This window comes from Helianthus annuus, chromosome 13 (assembly GCF_002127325.2).
Source record: "Helianthus annuus cultivar XRQ/B chromosome 13, HanXRQr2.0-SUNRISE, whole genome shotgun sequence".
NCBI lineage: Eukaryota > Viridiplantae > Streptophyta > Magnoliopsida > Asterales > Asteraceae > Helianthus > Helianthus annuus.
The window spans coordinates 89,110,811-89,120,189 of NC_035445.2; the positions used below are offsets into that span (position 1 = coordinate 89,110,811).

At 31.4% G+C, this 9,379-nt stretch overlaps 1 long non-coding RNA gene across 12 annotated transcripts; it reads right to left on the bottom strand.

The window, feature by feature from the left end:
- Window positions 1-1,385: 1,385 nt before the first annotated feature.
- LOC118485679 lies at window positions 1,386-7,696 on the bottom strand. Of its 12 annotated transcripts, none has more exons than XR_004877461.1 (14): window positions 7,453-7,696; window positions 6,926-7,085; window positions 6,684-6,712; window positions 6,339-6,389; window positions 6,041-6,109; window positions 5,651-5,775; window positions 5,476-5,536; window positions 4,149-4,258; window positions 3,667-3,793; window positions 2,918-3,218; window positions 2,334-2,425; window positions 2,140-2,199; window positions 1,742-2,059; window positions 1,386-1,648 (listed from the first exon to the last, which is right to left on the bottom strand). It is a non-coding gene; the product is annotated as an uncharacterized LOC118485679 (long non-coding RNA). The 12 variants fall into 12 exon arrangements; XR_004877458.1 differs by having other exon boundaries at window positions 6,033-6,109; XR_004877457.1 differs by having other exon boundaries at window positions 6,004-6,109.
- Window positions 7,697-9,379: the final 1,683 nt, after the last annotated feature.

The following is a 9,379-nucleotide window of genomic DNA, read 5'->3' on the forward strand; positions in this document are numbered from 1 at the left end:
TACAATATGGTTCTTATATATATCACTTTTTATTACTTAATATATAAAATTATATTTATTCAACCCGTGTGATAAAGGAAGTTTTTAAATATATAATGTTTTATTATTTAATATATAAATTTATTTACTCAACCCGTGTAATACACGAGGTTATAACCTACTATATATATTTAAAAGTTTAAACTTTATATATTTTTACATACCAACAATTGGGCATTTTGACGTATTAATCCACGCCTTAGTTGTAACAACCAGAATATTTTATTTATGTACTTGTACCTCTATCTTGGTTTATGAAACACTCTATATTTTTTTAGAAAATAATATAGTAAATAAATAAATAAATAAATAAATAAATGTTCATTTACTTTAGTTTTAGTAACCTAAATAATTTGAATATTTGATAAACTAAATGTATTTGAATATGCATTGAAGTATCATAATATAATCATCTTGCTTCTTTTAAAAAATCACGTTCATGGAAAAGAATATAATAATTTTGAGCCATTATGTGTGGTTAATAGGTTCATCAATGATTTTCGTTATAATCTCCAATCTAATATTATTTACTACATGAATTCTTCAATTCATTGACATGGTTTACATTCAAGAAAACTATGTAATGCTAAACTTTTAAATAATTATTATAAATATAAGTTTACAATTTATTGATTTGATTACAACTAACTAACTGTAAAATATAGATAAGGATGATTAATATTTGTAAGGATTTAAAAGCTACGATAAAATTGATATTTAAAAGTTATTACATGTATTCATATCTTTACGAAGTTAAGAACAAATATATATATATATACTAGGTTATCACCCGGAAATTTTCCGGGTAGGAAAATTTAATTTACAACAAATAAAAGTATAAAAATAACACTTTTAACCTCAAAGGGGCTTCCTTTTGGATCTGCCAATCTAAAAACAAATTATGCAAATATGTTACAAATCAATCAGTTTCCATTGTTGTCTATCGTCTAATCCTATATAAAATTCTCTCTCACATATTCATTGCAATAAGTTAAAACTATTTTGAGTCTTATTTCTAGATTGAAAATACTAAATGAAATCACTAAGTGAGTTTCTATTTGACCAACCACATGTGGAGAGTGACATATGCTCAAAATGAAAGTGTAGTCTTTCTTTCTTCTAGATAACAACCGATATTTCTCCAAAAAGACCAACATTAATAAACCACAAAACTTATGTCATAACAAAGGCATTAGATGATTGTATCTCAAAGGAAGTACCAATTTGAAACCTAAATCTAGACCTTTTAGTACAAAGTATAAATTAATTCTTAGAGGCTTAATATAACTATGTATTATTATCGAGCTATCTATAATACTAACATGAACCTGTTCACACCTAAGCAATTTGAAATCACCAAATTCAATTGCATAAAAACCAAACATTACACCAATTTAAGAAACGCAAAGTATTAACAGGAACCTAATTATCAATTGAAACTCAAATAACATTATCCATCATCTCACTCTCAGTAATGTAATATACTTACTTGTTTTGGTGGTTGTCAAAACATTCATTCTATTCTCCTTCCAGCCAGCCAGCTGCTTGCTTGCAATTTGCACCTTCACCATCAATCATCTTTCACCATTCATTTGCCAACTCAATCTCCCTGTCACACCCCAACCATTTTTATATATATTCTTTCTTTTTCCTTTTTAATAATAATAAAAAAAAACAAAAACAAATGAATAATTGAATATACCTCCTCCAGGTTTGCCATCTTTCTCTTCTTTTTCAAACCTTCTTTTACTTTGTGTGTCCTTTTCCTCTTTTCTGTGTGCTTCTTCTGAACCGATCTCCCCACCAGTGACGGACGGCTGCTCCTTCAGTGCAAAACTTTTCGCCACGTGTCTCAAATGAAGCTTTTTCACAATGAATATACTCTTCAACTCCCCGCGATGCACGCTGTACGCCCTCACCCATGAGCACAATGCATTCTGCGCTCACTTCTTTATCTTCACCTATTTAAATAAATACGCTCCTTGCTTATCAAAATCAATTTGTTTCCATCTTTCACCGTCTGAAACCAAAAGATCAAACATGAACACTTTTCAAAAATTCAAAACAACATATATAATCACATAGACCTGTACAATGTACCATCATCATACTGAACCACTCTTGAAGGGGTAACCATAGAAGACTGAAGTCGAATAGTTACTATATAAACCATCCATGTTGCAAATTTGTAATTATATAAACCATCCAAGATAAACTATATAATAAACACAAAAAAAAAAAGCAAATTTGAAAGCATGGTGCCCAAGTACTGTTGTTGATGAAGTAGAACTCACATAAATCATAAATGAACCCATGGTGCCAAAGTAAAGAATTACTGAAAGAAGCAAATCTAAAATAAATGATCTGTTAGTTATCATTTGTCAACCTGATGAACACAAAGAAAAAAATAAATAAATGCGTAATGGGATCTTGTGAGTATTCTGGTAACAGGTTCTCATGGTTACCAAAAAACAAAACCACCATATACATAATGAGAATACACACCCTAACCTAGTGGGCTTGACCTTTTTCCTTCAAAAATACACTTGGGTAGGGGGGGGGATCGAACCAGAACTCAATGGCCGTTTCCAATGTACTTCTGACTCTGAGGCTCAATTAAGCTATGACCCATTTACCACATGCATCAATAAATTGCATAGATCTTTAACCAAGATATTTTTTTATTACTTCTATTGACTTTTCGGTCAACTCTAACAAAAAAAGCCAACTTTTATTTTTGACCCTACATTCTTATAATATAAAACTCAAATCAACTTTTGGGCCATCATTAGTTCTCATTTTGGGTCTGTTTATAAAATTTAGAAGCCAAACCCAAATGTACATCTTCATATCAAGTTTAGAGCTATAAAAGTTGTACCTTATGATCCATAAGTTGTACCCATGCTGTAAACATTGATTCTTCACACTTTTCCATTCATGCAACATACATACTCCTCATTCCCTTGTTTTCAACAACCCAACTCACTAAACCATTGCATTGACCCACTTTTTTGAACGACGAAGAAATTCAAAAGTACGCCAACCATTAGACATTTGGTATCTGGACGACGTCTATCTCACAACAACAGTCCAAAGGTCACCTTCGTCTGTTTTAAGAACAACAGACCAACAACATATCCATGTGGATCATTCTCCATAGTATTAGATGGTGTCAATGGCTGTAAATGTAATTAATATTAGTAAAATTTGAAATAAAGTTAAGACAATATATAAAAGTAATAACTAAAACTAATTTGTGTAACATGAAATACACCAGGTAAGACGTTGAAGCGTCCATAATAATATTGACAAATCCAGGAACCATTGCTGTTAACAAATGCAAACAATACATACTAATGAATTATTATAATGAATATTATTCATGGCATAATCACAAAATAACAATCAACGAACTAATACAATACATAATAATGTATTATTAGGCTAAATATCATAGATTGAATAATCACAAAATACAACTTAACAAATAAAGAGAATACATAATACAAAAATTAACAATCTGTACATAATTTTTACTACATTAGGCTTTAATCAAATTTGATAAAGTTCAACAATATACACAACATTTCAACTGAAAAACATGAATATTATGTAACAAATATATACCTGATAATTGCAAGTCGGATAAAAGTCTAACGCCCTTTCGAGTCCAATTCTCCATTAGCAAGTTGATCCAACTCAACATCATTTCACAATGCCACATCATCATGATTAACTTTATTTAGTTAAAATCCTAACATGACATAAACACAAACTATAAAGAATATTTAGACACCTATTAATCAATATTGAAACCTTATATTAACAACCCTACTGTTCAACTTGGTGACTCAATTAGTAATATTGTTCAACTTAGTGACTTTATTAGTAAGTTACCCTTACTTTGTTTTCTTTACTTCATTTATCAAAAAAGTTACACTTACTTTGATAAGCACAACTGTTGAATGATGATCTGTTGGATGATGATCTGTTGGATTAAAGGGACCAGATTTTAAGTTGGTAAAAAGTCAATTTAAGATCGAAGACCATATATTTTTTTTCTTTTCATGGTAGCATATGCAACAACTTAAGCAATGGAAACAACATACCTCATTTCTCAACCGGCTCAATTGGAGCTTCGGGCTGACGTCGCAAGAAAACCCCAGCACCCGTCAATTCTAGTTTCTTCCTAGAGCTTTGAAGAGAAACATCTCGCATACTGGACATTGGAATCAATCTTAGGGATATAGTAAAGCACACATATTTTACTGATGCTATGTTCTTCATGTGAACAAAACCATTACCTAACCACTTCTACCCGAATTCCATATTTTACATACTAATAGAAGACCCAGTCTTCTTTGGTAACTCCAAAAATAATGTCTGTGTGTGACTAATTACCAGAAATGCTAAGATTAAATTAGAAACTTAGTTACTCACTCCTTAGCTTGTGATATTAAAGCATACACGATTACCAGAAATACATGGATTAGAAAACTTACTATTTTTTTCTAATTTTTAAGCATACATGTAATACATGTCATGGCAGACCCGAACCACCATACATTAGCATCAGGTATAATAGATCAAAATAGGTCAGTATATCAATAACTTAATCTAAATACATGAATATATAACTTAAACATAATGTCATTCAACTTATAGCTCTAGTAACTGAAGACGCCTTTTCACTGTGAATTACGGATGAGAAAATAGTATCGGGTACCGGTTCGAAACCGATATCAAATTTCCGAACGGACTTGATTTTTGGTACCGATTCGGTACCAACATTTTACGTTTTCGGTACCGGTTTTTAACTTCAAATACCGGTCCGTACCGGTTGGTACCAAGCTCATCCCTTATGTGAATGTATCAAATACACCTGATAACCAACAACATTCAATTTTTTTAGTAAAAATCATATTTAATATCACAACGGTGTGGCTTTAAATTAGTGCTAAAAAAGGTATAAAATGGTCGTATGTTTCACCTAAGTATAATTCCCATGTAGGCTAGGTTTCATCTCTTTAATTTGTATTGACCGAAAAAAATCTTGTGGGTCAACCTTTTTAAGTATGCCCATTAAGTATGAGAGGTTATCTGATTCTTAATCAAACATGACTTGTCCACTTAAAAAATAGATCACCTGATTCACATAATGTTCATGTGGAATAACATAACTTTTCTTTCCAAGTAATTGGTTCCCTTTCGGGTTAATATATGTATTTCAACTAAACCAAATTTTCAACATGCCTCAAATGTTGTGAAATAACATGAAGAAATCAGTATTAAGTTCAAGTTTACTTCAATTGATAAAAAAATAAGTGCCTCTTTCAATACTCTCATCGTGTATAATAAATAAAAGATTAGCATGAACTGGTTTCACACTTTCACTAAAGAATACACAATGGATGCTGGGCATAAATAAAAGCATACCTCCACATTGGGAGATTGTAACAGAGACAACAGTTGCTGTGTAAATGATTCCACTTGCATCCTGCAGGTACATTAAGAGAAAGATCAGTTTTAAATGAAGGAAAAAAAAAAGAATGAATGTGGCAAGAATTTTTTTTAATTAAAATTGGCATTGTGAACTGTATCATAAACAAACCTTTACACCACTGGGAAAAATTGAGTATCTTGACCATTAAAACCAGCAACCCCCATACGTCTATCTACGAACTAATTATCCAGCGAGTGATGCGATGGTTAACTATTGCTACAGCCACGACCTTTCTATAGAATCACAATGTAAGTTCGTTAACTACCCGATAAATACATGGTGGTTGAGATTAGCATCACTCATTAACGCATTCTCATTAGTCACGAATTTTTTTTTAAAGCAAACACCATCTTTTTAAGCTAAAAAAGCTGGACATTTTTTTCCTCAAATTTGAGCCAACAATTCAATTCTTCATGAAAACTCGTATACGCAAGAAAATTAAAAAAACTCAAAATGTGTACTCTTGCCAATAGTTTCGCCATCTTTTAACCTTCGGACCTCTGTTTTAGATGATTTTGGTGGTACAATCTCCACTATAATCCCCTCTTTTAGTTTTCCTTCCCACATCTAGGAAAAAACAAAAGTAAAAATCAATACTTAGATCTTTATCAAATTTGATCCGTTTTATTCAATTAAATAAGGTTTCAAAAGTATCAACTGTAACAAATATCCTTTAGAAATCATATAAAACAAAAACTATTAAATAAATAAAGTCGAGCATTCTTCATAATCAATATATATTATAATTAATCAAAAGGCACCAAGAATGGCAGTGAATAAAATCTGACAATCTTACAATAAACTCTTGAATTGCAAAGAACTTGTCTCCAAATCTATCATATTTTACCTAAAACAAACATGTAAATTTGTGTTAGTGAAGGAAAGGCACTCTAGTCAACCCACAATCAAGAACAAAGGCATGAATAAAAAAGGTTGAAACATTAAAATAAATGAATAAGACTTATGAACAATTAAAATAACCAATATACAATCGTCAATTCCAGTGTTGTAATCGGTCCTCTCATGGTTAAATAAGACCTAAGAACGATTAAAATAACCAATATACAATCAAACTACGCAACAATTTAGTACCAAAATCAGACTACGTCAATTCCAAATGGAATTAGGATTTGATGATTACCTTCATCGCAAAACCAAGTAGATGCCGACCTGCAATTTGTGAAAAAAAAATATAACATATTAACAAAACCATTAACAATTAGCCAAAAAATTATTTATTACATGATTGAAGAATAGAATGGCGAAGGCATGTTAAAATCCCTCATTACGATATAATCGAGTATACATCTATAGAAAATACAAACAAAATCTATTAGATGAACATACTAATTTGAATAATATGTGAGAATTTCGAAATCATACCGTGTTTTGCACAGCAGCGTTGTTGAATGAGGCGAATGAGTAATTAGGTTAATTAAGGAGTTTATGTAGTCGGGTCAAAATCCGGGTATGGTAAAACAATAACAATGAGAGTGAAGTGTCAGCTTTATGTGGTGGTGGAACCCTAGCCGCCGCCCTGTGCCTTGAACCACAACCATCAAAAGTAAAATCAAATCAATGAAAACAATTGATCAAAAATCCTAATCTTAACAAAAAAAATTTGATGGAGAGGAATCGAACGGTAAGATAAACATCAAAAGTAAAATCAAATCAATGAAAACAATTGATAAAAAACAAACCCTAGTCTGAACAAATCAATGTAATAAATCTGGAAAAAAAGCCATAACTGAAACTAATTCGTAAAAAAACAAAATCTGAATAAAAATAAATCCTAATCAAACCCGAAAATGTGAAATGGATTATGAAGACATCAAACTACATATATGAAGAAATAATGAGAAAGAACAACCAACGTTTAAGAAACCAAGAGAGAACGATTAAGTAGATACCTGTTTAGATCGAAGAACACACCAGATTTTAGGCAAGATTGATGGAATCAGAATCGCTTTTTGATAGTTAGGGTTTCAATTACAAATAGCGATTGATATACTCATCAATTCTATAACATAGCAAGCAACATGCAAAACAATGAACCAAAAATTTCTTGATGAAGAAGGTGAAGTTAGGGTTTCAATAGAGATGGTGTCACGAAGAAGAATCCTCAAATTTCTTGATGAAGAATATGAAATAGGAGATGATATCGGCAGAGCAGTGGCATCAATTGTTGGAGGAGGAAATTAGGGTTAGGAATGGCAAAGGAAAAGAGACTATATATTCGGGTGACTCAAATCCAGATTCTGACCCGAAAAAAGAAACGGATCCCGCGTGCAAAAGAAAAAGGGAGTATTTAGAGTTGTTTCCCTCCCAAAATCACATTCTACTCAAGCAATGGTTGCCACATCATCAATTTGGCTTCACCATTCAAGGACAAATAGCCCAAATCATCTCCTTTATTAATATATATAGATATATAGGGGGGACCGCTAGAATGAGAACAACCCCGAGTTGTAAGAACCGCGAGAACCACACCATCCGGGTCGCCGTTTACCACGATTTTTTTTTACAACTAGATGTGTGTATTATAAACACATCCGTAAAAAAAAATTTAAACGCCGCGCCCGAGGGGGTAGTTTTTTACACCACAAGTTTGGTGTTTTTATTTTTTTTTCTTTTTTCTTTTTTTTTTTACACCAAACTTGTGGTGTAAAAAACTACCCCCTCGGGCGCGGCGTTTAAAATTTTTTTTTTACGGATGTGTTTATAATACACACATCTAGTTGTAAAAAAAATCGTGGTAAACGGCGACCCGGATGGTGTGGTTCTCGCGGTTCTTACAACTCGGGGTGGTTCTCATTTTAGCGCAATTATATATATATATATATATATATATATATATATATATAGATAGATAGATTCATGATAACTATGTTTTAGTTTTGGGGAAAAGAAAAGTATCAAGTCTTTAAACATATATTAGAAAGGGAATTTATTAAAATAAATGTTATTTTAATAGGTATACTTTAAGCATAATAAATAAAGAGATGATTAGTTAATATAATTATTTCATTGCCATCATTACTTTGGTGGGGTGGTAGAGGCTTTGTGCCTTTTGAGAAGAGGCCAGGGTTCAAATCTTGGCATGTGGTAGAATTGATGTAATTAAGGATGAGTGTTTATGTAATCTTTGTTGTTCAAAAAAATATATAATTATTCAATTTTAATAGGAACTCAACAAAAAAGTTTCCTAGTGTATTCTTCCATGAAGTTTTCTTAAGAAATTTGACATTCTATTTTGTGATGGAGAGCTATAGTTCCAATTTTTTTACAATCGAAAAACAAATTAAGATCACCGATAGGAACACCAAAGAAACATCGTAATTGCTACGTTCGTAGATGCTGATTGAATATTCGTTCACTACTTAGGGCTTGGAACTTCCTCCTTTAACTCCAACCTCAATTCAACTCTGTTATAGGTAATTTTTTAGTCCATTCCACTTTATTTTCCGAGCTCTACAAAAGCCCCCTCTCAAATTCAGTTGATAGAAGGCAATTGTTGTTTAATTAGATTCCATGAATTGTAGGGTTCATAAATAAGCAATTGGGGATTTTTATATTTTCTGAAATTAACCAATTAATTTGCTCCATAATGATTCTTGACTTATGTTAGGATGTAATTTTTAGTAGTAATCATATTAGTCATGTTTGCCTATTATTCTAGAATTTATTTTTGTCATAATCTAGATACTTATTCTTATATTTTTGTTGGATTAATCATACTAGAAATTCTTGTTAATAAAACTGGGTTAGTAGAAGTGTGAATTTTCAGAATATGAATTGTGAAATTATTGGATATAGTTTTTAATATATATCGTTATA